Source organism: Dendrobates tinctorius, unplaced genomic scaffold (assembly GCF_039654945.1).
Source record: "Dendrobates tinctorius isolate UK_male_01 unplaced genomic scaffold, ASM3965494v1 ptg000290l, whole genome shotgun sequence".
Lineage (NCBI taxonomy): Eukaryota > Metazoa > Chordata > Amphibia > Anura > Dendrobatidae > Dendrobates > Dendrobates tinctorius.
The window spans coordinates 3,774,024-3,791,474 of NW_027361957.1; positions in this window are offsets into that span (position 1 = coordinate 3,774,024).

The following is a 17,451-nucleotide window of genomic DNA, read 5'->3' on the forward strand; positions in this document are numbered from 1 at the left end:
CCACTTGGGCTATGTTCACACACAGCGTTTTTGAGGCATTTTGCAACTTTAGCATTGCTTTCGACCAATCAAATGCATTCACTGGGACATATCATTGTAACATTTACCAACCCTAGCTGGACATGAGGTGTGTGACACATAAGCAGACACATCTTGCTTCATTTATGAAGGAGGGACTCTTAAAGTCACAGAGTCTATATTTACAGGGGCATCAGGCAGCATAAATCTTCTTAAAGGGCCATTAGTAAACAGTGGATCTCCTATGCTGTTATTGCCTATGCAGTGAGTGTATAGGCTGCCAAGAATTACGATGCACCCGAATACCCCTTTCACAAGAGGTACAGGAGAGTTTCCTGAAAAAATGTTGCATTGAATGCAAGGCCTGGCTTGCCCCAAAGTTACATGCACCCTAATAAGCTTTTCAAGCCACGTACTGGATGGCCACCGGAAAATCCACTTCACATTATTCATTTTGTACACTCATACTCTTTTCTTATGCATTGACTGCAAGGCCTGCCCTGCTACCAAGTCGTATGCACCCCAATAACCCCAATCCCCTTTGGAAGAAACATGGAAGAGGGCCTCTTAAAAAAAAAAACATTAAAAAGGAACTGGTCTCCTAGACTTGTAATGTTCATACACTAAGGGTATAGGCTGGCAAACATTTTCCCCTGTGGGGTACACCTCAAACTTTTCCATAAGAAGTATTTTACACCCAGCAAAACCACCCACCCTTGTTCAGAATTCGACTCTGGCTGTAGCAGCACGGAACACGTTAACCCAGGTGATCTAGTAGAGTAGGATGATGAGACGTGGAGGAAGGCCTGATTAAAAAATATGCCCAATTTAAAGGAGCGGGTTTCCTAGACTTGTCATGCCCGTACACTAAGTGTATTGGCTTTCAACCATTTTCCCCTGTGGGGTACACCTCAACCTTTTCCATAACAAGTATTTTACGGCAAGCAAAACCACCCACCCTTGTTAGGAATTCGACAGTGGCTGTAGCAGCATGGAACATGTTAATGCTGATGATCTAGTGGTAGCAGATGATGAGACGTGGAGGAAGGCCTGATAAAAAACTATGCCCAATTTAAAGGAGTGGGTCTCCTAGACTTGGAATGCCCATACACTAAGTGTATTGGGCTGTCAAACATTTTCCCCTGTGGGTTACGCCTCAAATTTTTCCATAACAAGTATTTTACAGCCAGAAAAACCACCCACCCTTGTTAGGAATTCGACACTGGCTGTAGCAGCACGGAACATGCTGGTGATCTAGTTGCGGCCGATGATGATACATGGAGGAAGACCTAATTAAAAATATGCCCAATTTAAAGGAGCGAGTCTCGTATATTTGTAATGCCTATACACTAAGTGTGTTGGGCGTCGAGTTTCCCCCACTGCACAGGGGGATCTCAAGCTTTGTCCTCTGCGGTCTCCCATTCTTCTGCAGCTGCAGAGATTCCTGCTCAGCAGAGACATCGGTCCCAGCGTCTTGCCCAGGCTAATGCTAGGCATCTGGTTGCTCCTTCTGGCTCTGCTTTAACACCATGCTTGAGTCAACAGTCCTGTCTTTTGCCTACTGAGCATGCCCATGGGATGACCTCTCAATGGAGGTCTGAGGTCACATGCGCAGGTCCTGTTCCTGCTCCGATTGGACCACTGGGAATGTCCCGGAAGGACACAGCTATAAAAGAGTCGCATGGCTGCTCGGCCATGCGCTAGTATAGTCTCTTGTTGGTATATGTGTGAGTGATGATGGATGCATGAAACTGGTGACTGACTTATTAAGACTCCCCTCCCTTGGATATGCATGTGATAGGGAACTGCAGTTAGAGTCAGCGCCTATCAGTGGCATTACCTTTGCACCACAGTGCTCCCACTCACAGCACCTCACTTAGCGCCATATTGTGCCATCCAGCACAAGGCACCTTTGTACAGCCTCAAGTAGCTGCAACTGCCAGTAGCAGCGCCATGCGCAAGTTGTGCGCTTTTCTTGCCCTAATCATGGAGGTTAGTGGCGTCCGCCAGAGCGGTGCAGCACACACCTTGTGAGCTTATATTTCTGTTGCTCTCTCTGGCACTGCAGCTGTGGCGCCGAGCGCTAGTGGTCTAGAGGGACTCTAACCCTGTGCCTCTGGGGCAGAGTCCTGTGACTGTATTCTAGCGCTCACCCGGCCAATTCCTATGAGTTTTAACAGGCTTCGGTAGTTACACTCTGTGGCAAGGCGGTTTTGTGAAGCAACAGAACTCGCCACTGTACACACCAGGTGACTTTAACCCACGTGTGTTCATTTATTACTTTGCCGTATAAGTCTCCGCCATTACTGAGCAGCAGGTAACATCTCTGCACGGTGGACGCCGGGCTGCGAACGCACCTTGATACCATCGTCTATTATCTGGTGCATTCCACTAGCCCTAACAGTATACTAGCACCAGGGTCTGGCTAGCAATGGTAGACAAACAGCAACTGCTGCAGCACATCCGGAAGCTGGAGGGCAGGTTGGCGGCTCTCGAGCGTTCAGCCTCAGTTGTGGATGTTACCATGGTCGCTGTTCAGGCAGCCACGGAGGCTGTCTCCCGTGTGACCACTGCCATCCCTGCCCCGACTTTGTCCTGCCTCTCGCTGCACGATAGGTTCTCGAGCGATAGTGCCTCATGTAGGGGTTTCATGAGCCAGTGTGTTATACATTTGGAGTTGCTAGCTGCACGACTCCCCTCCGAGTGGGCTAAGGTGGGGTTTGTCATTTCCCTCTTGTCGGGCAGGGCTTTGGAGAGGGCCATACCGCTGTGGGAGTGTGGTGATCATGTGTTGCAGAGTGCCGCCCAGTTCTTGGCTACTCTGAAGCAGGTCTTCTTGGGACCGCGAGTCACACATGACACCGTGCTCCAGCTGCTGGTATTGTAACAGGGCTCGTCTTTGGTCAGCCATTTTGCCATCCGGTTCCGGACTCTGGCCTCAGAGTTGGAGTGGCCAGATAAGGTCCTCATTCTGGCATTCTGGAGAGGTGTGGCTGACCATGTGAAGGATGCCCTGGCCACCAGGGAGGTTTCTGCCACACTGGAGGAGCTTATCACCATCTCCACCAGTATAGACCTTCACTTCGCCGAGTGAAGGTTGGAGCGCTCCCAGTGTAGGCAGAGGTTTAGGTTGGCACCTAGTTTTGCTAAACCCCTGGAATCTCCTGATTGGGCATCCGGGCCTCAGAGGGCTTCTCGCACGGGATCTTGGTCACGGCCCGCTCAAGCACCCGTGGTCTGTCATGTTTGCCAGCAGTCTGGTCACCTTGCCAACCGGTGCCCACAGTGGTCAGGAAAATGCTCGCCTCTAGTGGTCGTAGCAGGAGGCTCACTAGAATCAGCTTCATTTTCCTCCAAGCTGTCCTTCAAGGGGCCGCTGGAGTTTGGTTCATCCACTCTTGCGGTGGAAGTTTGCGTGGACTCCGGAGCGGAGGGCAATTTGATGTTGTCTGCCTTTGCTCAACGGCATGCAATACCCCTCGTCATGCCCAAGGGTATCGATCAGGTCCTTTTAGGGGTTCCCTGGTTACGGTTCCACTCTCCCCATATAGAGTGGTCCTCAGGGAGGATTCTCATTTGGGGTAAAGCCTGTGAGGGTAGATGCCAGAGGAAGTGTGTTCAGGTTGCTTCCACCAAAGTCCCTGCAGATCTTTCCTCTCTCCCCACACACTATCAACAGTATGCAGACGTGTTCTCCAAGCGGGCGGTGGAGACTCTTCCGCCCCATCGCCCGTACGACTGTCCTATTGACCTCTTGCCTGGTGCTGAACCTCCTTGGGATCAAGTCTATGCCCTTTCTCTCCCAGAGACAGAGTCCATGTCTCAGTATATCAGGGAGAATCTGGCAAGGGGATTCATTAGGAAGTCAGTGTCACCAGCAGGGGCGGGGTTCTTCTTCGTCCAGAAGAAGAACGGAGAACTACGTCCCTGCATCGATTACAGGGGTCTTAAAGCCATCACTGTTAATAATAAGTACCCTCTGCCCCTGATATCGGAGCTGTTTGATAGACTACGGGGAGCGAGAGTGTTTACCAAACTCGATCTGCGGGGGGCTTACAACCTGATTCGCATCTGTGAGGGGGACGAATGGAAGACGCAATTAACACCAGGGATGGGCACTATAAATACCTGGTGATGCCCTTCGGGCTCTGTAATGCTCCGGCTGTCTTCCAAGACTTTGTGAATGATATCTTCCAGGATATGCTTACCATCTTGGTAGTAGTCTATCTGGATGATATTCTCATCTACTCTCCAGTTATTGACTCCCACCGGAGAGATGTTTGCAAAGTTTTTGACTTCCTGCGGGCAAACTCCCTCTATGCCAAGTTGGAGAAGTGTGTAATTGAGCAGGAGTCCTTGCCTTTCCTGGCTATATCATCTCCGCCCAGGGATTGGCCATGGATCCTGCCAAGCTACAGGCGGTGATGGATTGGCAGGAGCCCTATTCTCTCAAAGGGGTGCAGCACTTTATGGGGTTCATAAATTACAATTGCCAATTCGTCCCCCACTCTCGACTTTGGTAGCCCCCTTGGTGGCCCTCACCAAGAAGGGAGCAAATCCCAAGTTGTGGTCGGCACCTGTCTCCAAGGCCTTCTCCTCCATTAAGTCCCATTTCACTAGCGCCCCATTCTACATCGCCCCGATGTAGATAAACCCTTCATTCTAGAGGTGGATGCCTCTTCTGTCGGTGCTGGAGGGGTCCTTTACCAGAAGGACACGCAAGGTCGGAAGCAGCCATGCTTCTTTTTCCCCAAGATCTTCACACCGGTGGAAAGGAATTATTCTATCGGGGACAGGGAGTTGCTAGCGATGAAGTTGGCCTTTTCGGAGTGGAGACACCTCTTGGAGGGGGCTCGCCACCCTTTCCTGGTGTTCACCGACAACAAGAACTTGGTGTATTTGCAGACAGCCCAGAGCCGCGTCTCACTTCATAGGTCCCTTCAAGGTCCTTGAGCAGGTTAACCCTGTGGTCTACCATCTGGCCCTTCCTTGCTGCTGCCATCCCTAGTTCAGCTATAGCAGCCTGCACTAGCCAGCGGCGAGCAGCTCCTGGGACTAAGTCCCTTTTTTGCTCCACTGAGCATTCCCGCTGCTCAACCTCCCAATGGAGTTCAGGGGTCACATGCTCAGGTCCCGTGCCTGTTCCGATTGGACCACGGGGAAGGTCCCGGAAGGTCGCCGCTGTAAAAGACTTGCATGGCCGCTCGGCCATGTGCTAATATAGACTCCGATGACTAGTTGTGTGTGTGATGAAGGATGCTTGTGAACTGCTGACTGACTCACTAAGAATCCTTCCCTCTTGTTGTGCTTGTGTATAGGGTTAGGGTGTAGAGTCAGCGCCGAGTAGTGGCACTGCCTAGCGCCACAGTGCTCCCAGCTCCTCTCACATTTTAGCGCCAGTGTGTGCCAATCTGCATAAGGCAACACTGTACCGCTTAAACAGCAGCGTCTGTCAGTGCGGCGCCATGCGCATACAGTGCGCTTTCCAGCTCTAGCTTAGGCTGGTTAGTGGCGTCCGCCAGAGCGGCGCTGCATGCTGTTGGAATGGTTATCCTAGTCACTTTGTCCAGGCATTGCAGTTGCGGTGCTGATTGCTAGTGGGGCTAGAGGGACTATAAACTTGTGTCCTTGGGGCAGAGTCCTGTGTCTCAACACTAGCGCTTTCCTTGCTGGGCTCTGTAAGTTAACAGGCTCTGGCATTTGTTTCAGCAGCTCTGTGAAGTAACAGAGTTTGCCCCTGTACACACCAGGTCAGTGGTTAACCCGCCGGTGTTCAGTTAGTACTCCGCCATTACCGAGCAGCAGTTTACCATCTCTGCACGGTGGACCTCGGGTTGCAATCACACTTTCTTATATTTTATATATAGTGCGATCCGCAACCCTAACACTAGATAACATCTGTGGACTGTAGTCAACATGACACTGTGCCAAGACCCACTGGGGTCTAGCTACCAATTTGACATAGTTTGTGCACAAGCTGAACAGAGTTGTCATAAAAACAAGATTTTGATTCAATAACATGTTGGATGGATTGTCTAGTGGAAACACCCATAAAGTATTATTATTATTATTAATTATTTATTTATATAGCGACATTAATTCTATGGTGCTATACATGAGAAGGGGTTACATACAAAGTAATAGATATCGTTTACAGTGAACAAATTTACAATGACAGACTGGTACTGAGGGGAGAGGACCCTGGCCTTGCGGACTTACATTCTACAAGATAATGGGGAAGAGACAGAAGGTCGGGGGTGTGGCACCTCGGGGGGTGGAGAGACGGCAGCTCGGGTGGTGATGTAGAAGTCACACCTACGACCACCACGCTCTCCAACTGACTCCTCTTGAAAGGCAGCCAAAATGTCAAAATCTCTAGCTTCTGTTATAGAAAATGCAGGGGGCCCTTTTTGATGTCATCGTCCAACCAGTTCAGTATTAGTAGGTGATGGCATGACAGAATCTGGCCCAGGAACACCAGGCTTCAGTAGTAGTGAGTCCTGACCCCGTGCTCTTCCACCTGCTCTTGCTCTGGCTCTTCCAGTAACAATTTAATCTAGAAGATTTTGCCTTCGTAATCCAGAGACAGAGTACAACACCACCCAAGTGTTCACCCTCTGCTTCTCAGACTTTCTATCTGTGCAGTGACTGCCTCTAAACAGAAGATGATGATGGTGGTAGTAGTTGGAGCATTTAAGACAGTCATGAAGCAGCCATAACAACGTGAAACAGAAGTATTTTTACCAAGATACCACACTGTGCAATATGTGGCCTGAATTTTTTATTTTTAAAAAAAGTCTTTAACCCCTTCCTGACATGAGATGTACTATCCCGTCCATGGGACCCGGGCCCCTATGCCCATGGACGGGATAGTACGTCTACCGCGATCAGCGGCGCCCACGTGGTGAGCGCCGCTGATCGTGGCCGGGTGTCAGCTGATTATCACAGCTGACACCCGGCACAATGTGTCAGGGGCGGTCACGGACTGCCCCCGACATGATGTACCGGGGGTTATAGGGAAGCATCGGAAGGGAGGGGGCTCCCTCCGTGCTTCCCTGAGCCCCCCACGGCAGCGCAATGTGCAGCGCTGCTGCCGGTCGCTCCTTTCCTGCAGGCCCCCGAATCCAAGATGGCGACGGGGGCCTGCAGGAAGCTGGCTTCCTCAGTGCCTGCAAAGCGCAGGCATGAGGAAGCCTTCTGCAGTGCCTGTGACAGATTGCTTATCTGTCACAGTGATCTGTGATGTGACAGATCAGCGATCTGTCACAAGACAGTGATGTCCCACCTGGGACTATTTAATAAAGTAAAAATAAAAAAAAGTGTTAAAATAAATTTAAAAAAAATCGCCAAATAAATTAGAAAAAAAAAAAAATATTCCCCCAAATAAATCCATTTTTTAGAAATAATAAAAAAAAACAATAAAAGTACACATATTAGGTATTGCCGCATCCGTAACGACCCGCCCTTTAAAACTGTCCCATTAGTTAACCCCTTTAGCGAACCCCTTAAAAAATAAAAATAAAAAACGAAGCAAAAAATAATGATTTATTATCATACCGCCAAACAAAAAGTGTAATAACGCGCGATCAAAAAGACGCATATAAATATCCATGGTACCGCTGAAAAAGTCAACTTGTCCCGCAAAAAACGAGCTGCCATACAGCATCATCCGCAAAAAAATAAAAAAGTTATAGCTCGCAGAATAAAGCGATGCAAAAATAATTATTTTTTATATAAAATACTTTTCATTGCATAAAAGCGCCAAAACCTAAAAAAAACGACCTAAATGAGGTATCGCTGTAACCGTACTGACCCGAAGAATAAAACCGCTTTATCAATTTTATCGCACGCGGAACGGTGTAAACGCACCCCCCCAAAAGAAATTCATGAAACGCTGGTTTTTGTTCATTCTGCGTCCCAAAAATCGGAATAAAAAGCGATCAAAAAATGTCACGTGCCTGAAAATGGTACCAATAAAAACGTCAACTCGTCCCGCAAAAAATAAGACCTCACATGACTCGGGTCAAAATACGGAAAAATTAGAGCTCTCAATATGTGGTGATGCAAAAACTATTTTTACAATAAAAAGCGTCTTTTAGCGTGTGACAGCCGCCAAACAAAAAACCACCATAAATAGTAAATCAAACCCCCCGTTATCACCCCCTTAGTTAGGGAAAAATAATAAAATAAAAAAATGTATTTATTTCCATTTTTCCATTAGGGTTAGGGTTAGGGCTAGGGTTAGGGTTAGGGCTAGGGTTAGGGCTAGGGTTAGGGTTAGGGTTATGGTAGGGTTAGGGCTAGGGTTAGGGTTAGGGCTAGGGTTAGGGTTAGGGGTGTGTTGGGGTTCGGGTTGGAGTTAGAATTGGGGGTTTCCACTGTTTGGGCACATCAGGGGCTCTCCAAATGCAACATGGCGTCTGATCTCAATTCCAGCCAATTCTGAGTTGAAAAAGTCAAATGGTGCTCCTTCCCTTCCAAGCTCTGCCAAACAGTGTTTTACCCCCACATGTAGGGCATCAGCCTACTCAGGTCAAATTGCAAAACAATTTTTGGGGTCCAATTTCTCCTGTTACCCTTAGGAAAATAAAAAATTGGGGGCAAAAATATCATTTTTGTGGAAAAAAATGATTTTTTTATTTTCACGCCGGAGCGTTATAAACTTCTGTGAAGCACTTGGGGGTTCAAAGTGCTCACCACACATCTAGATAAGTTCCGTGGGGGGCCTAGTGTCGAAAACGGGGTCACTTGTGGGGAGTTTCAATAGTTTAGGTACATCAGGGGCTCTCCAAACGCACATGACACCCGCAGACCATTCCATCAAAGTCTGCATTCCAAAATGTCACTGCTTCCCTTCCGAGCCCCGACGTGTGTCCATACAGTAGTGTTCTCCCACATATGGGGCGTCAGCGTACTCATGACAAATTGGACAACAACTTTTGGGGTTCAATTTCTCCTGTTACCCTTGGGAAAATAAAAAAATTGGCGACTAATTGATCATGTTTGTGGAAAAAATACGATTTTTTTATTTTCATGCCCTGGCATTATAAACTTCTGTGAAGCCTTTGGAGGTTCAAAGTGCTCACCTCACATCTAGACAAGTTCCTTAGGGGGTCTAGTTTTCAAAATGGGGTCATTTGTGGGGGGTTTCCACTGTTTAGGTACATTAGGGGTTCTCCAAAGGCAACATGACACCCGCAGACCATTCCATCAAAGTCTGCATTCCAAAACGTCACTACTTCCCTTCCGAGCCCCGCCGTGTGCCCATACAGTAGTTTTCTCCCACATATGGGGTATCAGCATACTCAGGACAAATTGGACAACAACTTTTGGGGCCCAATTTCTCCTGGTACCCTTGGGAAAATAAAAAATGGTGACTAAAAGATCATGTTTGTGGAAAAAATACGAATTTTTTATTTTCACGCCCGGGCGATATAAACTTCTGTGAAGCACTGGGGGGTTCAAAGTGCTCACCACACATCTAGATAAGTTCCTTAGGTGGTCTAGTTTCCAAAATGGTGTCATTTGTGGGGGGTTTCCACTGTTTTGGTACATCAGGGGTTTTCCAATCGCGACATGATGTCCGATCTCAATTCCAGCCAAAAACGTCAAATGGCGCTGCTTCCCTTCCGAGCTCTGCCATGCGCCCAAATAGTGGTTTACCCCCACATGTGGGGTATCAGCGTACTCAGGACAAATTGCACAATAACTTTTAGGGTCCTGTTACCCTTGGGAAAATAAAAATTGGGGTGAAAAGATCATTTTTGTGGAAAAAATATGATTTTTTAATTGTACCGCTGTACGTTATAAACTTCTGTAAAGCCCTTGTGGGTTCAAAGTTCTCACCACATATCTAGATAAGTTCCTTGGGGGGTCTAGTTTCCAAAATGGGGTCACGTGTAGGGGGTTTCCACTGTTTAGGTACATCAGGGACTCCCCAAACGTGACATGGCGTCCGATCTGAATTCCAGCCAATTTTGGATTGAAAAAGTCAAACGGCGCTCCTTCCATTCTGAGCTCTGCCATGCGCCGAAACAGTCATTCCCCCCCACATATCAGGTATCAGCGTACTCAGGACAAATTGCACAATAACTTTTGCAGTCCAATTTCTCCTGTTACCCTTGGTAAAATAAAAAAAATTGAACCTGAAGTATTTTTTTTGTGAAAAAAAGTTAGATGTTCATTTTTTTTTAAATATTCAAAAAAATTCCTGTGACGCACCTAAAGGGTTAATAAACTTCTTGAATGTGGTTTTGAGCACCTTAAGGGGTGCAGTTTTTAGAATGGTGTCACTTTTGGGTATTTTCTATCATATAGACCCCTCAAAGTGACCTCAAATGTGATGTGGTCCTAAAAATAAAATGGTGTTGTAAAAATGAGAAATTGCTGGTCAACTTTTAACCCTTATAACTTCCTAACGAAAAAAAATTTGGGTTCCAAAATTGTGCTGATGTAAAGTAAACATGTGGGAAATGTTAGTTATCAAGTTTTTTTTGTGCTGTATCTCTGTGATTTAAGGGCATAAAAATTCAAAGTTGGAAAATTGCAAAATTTTCAAAATTTTCGCCAAATTTCCGTTTTTCTCACAAATAAACGTAAGTTATTTGAATGAAATTTTACCGCTAACATGAAGTACAATATGTCACGAGAAAACAATGTCAGAATCACTGGGATCCATGGAAGCGTTCCAGAGTTATGACCTCATAAATGTACAGTGGTCAGAATTGTAAAAATTGGCCCGGTCATGAACCTGCAAACCACCCTTGGGGGTGAAGGGGTTAAACAATAACCAGACTCGGGAAGACCTAACAGTTGGACTGGCAACTTCCATCATGTTGGTGTTATGGGGAACAGTTGCCCGACTTCTGTCTGCAACCACCACATGGCTTCTTCCTGCCTGAATGGGTGCTACGCCTCCCTCCCCCTGTGTGCTGCTGTCCTCACTCTGCATGTCCTCCTGCCAGGTTGGGTCAGTTACTATATCATCCACCACCTCATCTTCCACTTCCACACCCTGGTCCTACTCCTGACTTTCCAGTAAAGGTGTGTCACCATCGTCCACCTCTTAGGACCATGGCTGCTCAAATATTTGGGCATCGCTACCTGGAATCTCATCTTGCCCTGCTTCAAGTGGACCGGGCGAGAGGCCCGAATCTATAAATGGAAAAGTGAACAGCTCTTCGGAGTGTCCGAGTGTGGGACCGGTGTCTCAGGGCACTCAGCATGATGGGAGGAAGGAGGATCAGGGTGAGGAATATGCGGTCTAGATTCACGGTTACTCAGACTTGACGGTGTGTAAGACAGGGTGCTGGTGGTGGCGATGTAACTGGAAGTATTATCAGCTATCCAGCCAACAACCTTTTCACACTGCTCTGACTTCAATAGTGCTGTCTTGCTGCGGTCCCCTAGGACTTTGGACACTAAGGTCCAGCGAGAAGATGTGGGTGTTTTTGTTGCCTCAATTTTAGCTTGCCCACGGCCTCTGCCTCGACATGCACCATCACCATCATGGCCACTTCCCCGTACCTTGCCAAGCGCCTTGCCCATTGTAAATGGACTAGAATATTATTATTATTATTATTATTATTTTCATTATAGCACCATTTATTCCATGGCGCTTTACATGTGAGGAGGGGTATACATAATAAATACAAGTACAATAATCTTAAACAATACAAGTCACGACTGGTACAGGATGAGAGAGGACCCTGCCCACGAGGGCTCACAATCTACAAGGGATATTATACACGTTCACTACAAATGGCTGAATTGGGAGCAAACGTTTATGTGATACTTGTGCAGGAAAACCACACTTTAAACTATCTGGACTGTAGTTACAAATGTTTTTTGGTTAGCCAATTGGTGCCACTAAATATCGTAACAGACAGCAAAAATACTAGAATATGTAGGCCTAAAATGCCCAATTTTGTAGCACACGGATGTATGAGGCATGTCACAGATATACCACACTATAAAATATCTAGCCTGTTTTATTTAAAAAAGCAACATAGTGCTGTATATAACTAGAGTGACAGACAGCAGAAAAAAATGGAATACTGGCCTAAAATGCCCAAACTTAGAGCACGCAGATATATGAGCTAGCACGGATAGCTCATACTGACAAATATGTGGCCTGTATTTTTGGCTTTTTAATGCTAAATAGTGCTGTATATTACTACAGTGACACCCAGGAAAATAATGGAAAACTGGCCTAAAATGGGCAAACTTGGAGCACGCAGATATATGAGCTGCACGGAGTTACCACACTGACAAATCTGTGGCCTGTATTTTTTGCTTTTTTAGGCTAAATAGTGCTGTATATAACTACAGTGACACACAAGAAAAAAATGGAATTTAGGCCTAAAATGACCAAATTTTTTGCAGATGGATGGATTAGGCGTGTCACAGATATACCACACGGTAAAATATGTGGCCTGTATGTATTTTTGGGGGGTTCAGCAAAACGGTGTCAAGAAATTGTGTAAGACACTCAAAAATATTTCTACTCTATCGTACTACATAAAAATGAAAGATTTCTCTGCTCACTCAAAAGTGATTTTTGGGACCCCTTTAAAATTGCTGGATTTTCACGCTGTGCTAGGAAAAGGATAAGGCTGTATTGTGCAGTGTCAAAAAGAAAATGGAGAAAAAAAGGGCTCTGGATTGCTTTGCAATAAAATAAGCTCTATTAACCTGGCCAAAAAATTTTTCCTAGCCAATTAGACCTAGGGCTAGGTATATACGGTCAATATATCCTATAGGTAGCAGCAGCAGCAGACAGGAAGGGATGTATGCAATGATATGCATATACACACATACAGTGCCTGCAGGGATTGCACTGATATGTATAGAGTGACATACAATCCCCTGCCTACCTAACACTGCAACCTTTATACTCCAGAATTAGTCCTTAGGCCAGAGTTACACTAGCGAGAAATACGTACGTGTGCTATGCGCGAAAAAATTGCATAGCACTCGTCCTAATGTTAATCTATGGGGCATCTCCCATCATCCAATTTTTCCTCTCCCGTACTATACGAGATGAGGAAATCGCAGCATGCTGTGATTTGCAGCGTATTACGCCCGAAAAACGCCAATGCAAGTCTATGGGTGCAAGAAAAATATGGATTACACACGGACCACACGTGTGACTTGCGAGAAATATGCAAGACTTCTCCAAGTGACAGGAAATGGAATCATCCATTATCAGGGAGCTTTGTCATGCTAATAAGCTTAGAAAGCGCTCCACACATCCCAGAAGAACGCCTCCACGGAGTCCAGTATCAGTATGACTACATACATAAATGTGGAGAAGCTGATAGTTCTGGTCCAAGAGAGGCCAGAACTGTGGGATCAGAGGGACACCCACTATCCTGACAGGGCCCAAAAAGAGGTGGCATGGAGGAGGATATGTGTCCAGATGTTCCATGACTATGAGGACAGACCATGTGAGAGCCAGCAACAAATTAGTAAGTACTATCCTTTATTAATATTATTGAGCAAACTAACACATGTTAGCATTAGACCATAAGATCATAATATGTGATGGTTTTTTAACAATCTGTGTAATATTTCTGATGTTCAAATTTTACATTAACAGGCCACATGACACTGTAAAATATATGTTAAAGTGTTCAAAAATATTTGCAATGTCATAATTAATTATTCTGTAACATTGCAGTGGAAGATGTCATGAGACGCTGGCGCAGCATCAGAGATCAATACCGGCGGAAACGTCAGCAGTGGGCCAGGAGTGGGGATGCAGCACCGACTAAACGGAAATACATTTATTATGATCGCCTGTCTTTTCTGGCTCTCATTCTAGAACTCAAACCGTAACTACATACATCACACCACATTTTACATATGGTGATTAGGGTCATATCTGTCACGGTCACGCGTGTCTGGACGCAGCGAGTACCGCAAGGCGATCCCATGTGACCCTGGATACACCGCCTCCAGTGGGGCGAATTTAAATAATAAACACGTGCAGCTGGATACACCGCCTCCAACTGGCAAATTTAGACATTACACGTATATACAAGTCTGGAAACCCCGCCTCCAGTAAGACAAATTTAAACAATAAGGGAAACCTGAGAAACATTAACAATGGTGGGCCCTGCGATAGGGAATAGGGAAGTGGAGACCTCCTGAGCTCCCTTGAGCCAGTGTCCCTGCACTCCTAATGTTCCCAATGCCGGTTCCGCACCGGGCGCGCAACAGGAACCTAAAAACCCTAGCTCGCCCTGACCTAAACCCTCACTTGGGAATTGTTCGGTGCGGAAACTAATCCCACCACTGCACTAAAACACACATGAGGAAAGATGACAAAACAGGGGAAACACCACTTAGCTTTGCTCTGTTGCGTACGCTCCTAGCAACAGAGCCCACCACCTGTGTGCATCTTCTCCTCCACCCGGATCCATCACCATAACTGGATCCTTCACCATAGTGCAGCCTTGGAGCAGAGTCCACCACCAGTTGCAGCTGTCCAGTAACAGAGTCCCAAAGATGAGTTCAGCTCCTGCCCAAAAAGTCCAGCATGCTTGAGTCCAGCTCTCAGCAACCAAGTCCCGCATGCTGAGTGCAACTCTCTCCATAGTCGTCACTCCACCAAGCCATGCAAGCACTTCCTGCAAACACCATAAACTGTGACTCCACCACGCCATGCCAGCCCTTCTTGCAGACCACCTAGCTGCCAATCATTCCCTCTGGCTGGGCTGCGCAGGACTCATGTTCAGCTCCTTCTTTCACCAAGGCCTCCTTGTGAATGACTAACACACAATATCACCAACAGTGATTGAACACACCTGACTCCCTTTTATAGAGCCTAACCCCTGATTTGTAATTAAGTGCACATTAAACCAAAGAAACTAAAGTGCACTACCGCTCACCACCACCGGGGCAACTTAGAATGAACGACACCACGTGTAATAATTCTAATGGCCACCGGGGGCAATCACACCACTTTGGCACCAAGCCAAAGGAAAAAAAGTTCACTTATCCATTTAATCTGTCAGATCCATGCTGGATCATGACAATATCTACATATTTTTTTACCCACAAAAAAACAGCACTCAGTCCAACCTCACTGAGAGGGAAACAAGCTCAGATTCCGAGGCCATTATCGACCCAGTCAGGGGAGGTGAAGAGTTGGCTAGCCCATCTTCTGAACTTTCCAGCTGCATCCCACCACCACCACCAAGGCAGTGGCATCAGGAAGCCTGGAGGAACAGCAACAGGAGGACCAGGGAAACAGCAGCAGCCCTACTGTGCCTCTTGAGACCTCACCACAGCCTGCCGTCATCCCCCGCCGTGGCCGAAGCAGGAGAGACATTCCAGCCTCTGACACCAGGAGGCATGTAGATGCAGGGATGTTAAATTATTTGTCCAGGGCTGGCCACAATGATGGTGAGGAAATCTATGCCCGTAGCCTGGCCAGGTACCTCTGTCCACTACCCACAGAGGTCAGACTGCGTGTGTGAGGATCGATTCAAATACTGATTGATGCCTGCACACCACCAATAACCCATATCAGGTTTTTGAGTATATGGAATTCTGGCAGCTGTCCCCCAATAACCAGCTCCGAATGGCCCCAATAACAGAAGTGCAGACACAATCAGTATCTGAGCCACCTCCTCCATGGGTGCCTACACCTCAGCCAAATCCATCACCAACCCAACATTGGGCTACCCAGGCACAAATGCCAGTCTACAATCCACCTGCCCAATATGGCCACTTGATCAGACCCACTGTTGGAGGCTGGTCCCACCATGTGTTTGGTCACCATAGCCATATTGGGGGGTATGAAACACGTGGATACCCAAAAACCCAGGAGTATCCACTCCAATATCCCTCATCCCACTTCTTTCCTCACCAACAGGATCCTGGCCACATCACACATCCAGGGGCAGAATATGTCCACCCACAGGGTGACGTCCAAGTTGCGCCTCAAACCAAGCAATCATCTCAAGCTGGCCTCCCTCCTTCCCCACCACCAACCTACCATAATTTATAATTTTTTAATGTTGTATTTTGCTCATGCAAAGTTCTTTGTTGGTCATTTTGTTTTAGAAAAATGGGTTACATATTTCTTGCCCAAATTTGTTTGGGCACAAAAGCCATATGCAAATAATATGATTTATTGTTTATCAAAGTTATATTTTGGCATTATAAAAAAGTTAAACCATATGAATTCTGTCTGCATTTTAATGGCGAAATTGGTCATCTTAAGATTTGCACATTTAACACAATGTAAGGGAAACACAGCACAGACTTCAATAACAAACATGCTTTTTAAGTTACAAAATAAATGATAATTACAACATAGATATAGTATTCTCTTGCCATGGAGTAGCTCCCTGAGGTGAAACAAAATAATTAGTCAACACATCCCACACTTTGAGTCCAGAGGGCTGACGACAGGGAGGTATCACGTGTGGAATAGGCATCACAACATTTCCCAACACAACTTCAGTACCATCAGATGAAGAGCAATCATGTATTCTGGTGAATTTGTGTAGGCTCACACATGCTTTCATTACCTCATAAACATTAGGCTCACTCAGCTGAATGGCTGACTGGAGGACCCACCATTTGGCACAAAGAATGCCAAAGGCACACTCCACCAGTCGTTGTGCAAGGGATAGGCGCAAGTTAAAGATTCTGCGCCGGTGGTCCAGGTTTCTATAGGGATAGGGCCCCATTACATGGCGGGTTAATTGAAAGGCCTCATCTGAAACAAGGACATAAGGCACAAGTTCCATATTGAAGCCTGGAAGGTGGTGATAGGTCCAACTGATTATTAAAAAAAAAATGAAGAAATTGTTCCAGCTCCAAATGGTATAAAAAATTGATTCTTTTATTCCATGCATATAAAAAATATACAAATAGCTTCTAGGACATCACAGCACAGTGAGAACAAGCGACGCGTTTCAACCGCAACTGTGGTCTTTATCAAAGCTTGCTTGTTCTCACTGTGCTGTGATATCCGAGGAGCTATTTGTATATTTTTTATACGCATGGACTAAAAGAATCAATTTTTTTTACACTATTTGGAGCTGGAACAATTTCTTATTTTTTTTCATATTGCTTGCGTCTCATCAAGGCGGTTCCGAGCACCTTCTCTCAAACGGTGAGCTGGCTAATTTTTATATTTACCAACTGATTATTGCACAGCCGTGGACCCATAATGGAAGAATTGAATACTCTGGAGTCTCCAGTTCTTCCATAGGCCCCAATAACTACAATTTTAAACCTGTAGCGACTGTCAACCAGGGCCAACAACACTACAGCAAAACATTGTTTATAATTATAGTATTGGGACCCTGAGTTTGGCGGCTTACGCACACGGATGTGCTTCCCATCCAGGGCTCCAATACAATTTGGAATCTGACAGGTCTCCTCAAAACCAAGGGCTATCTGAAACCACTC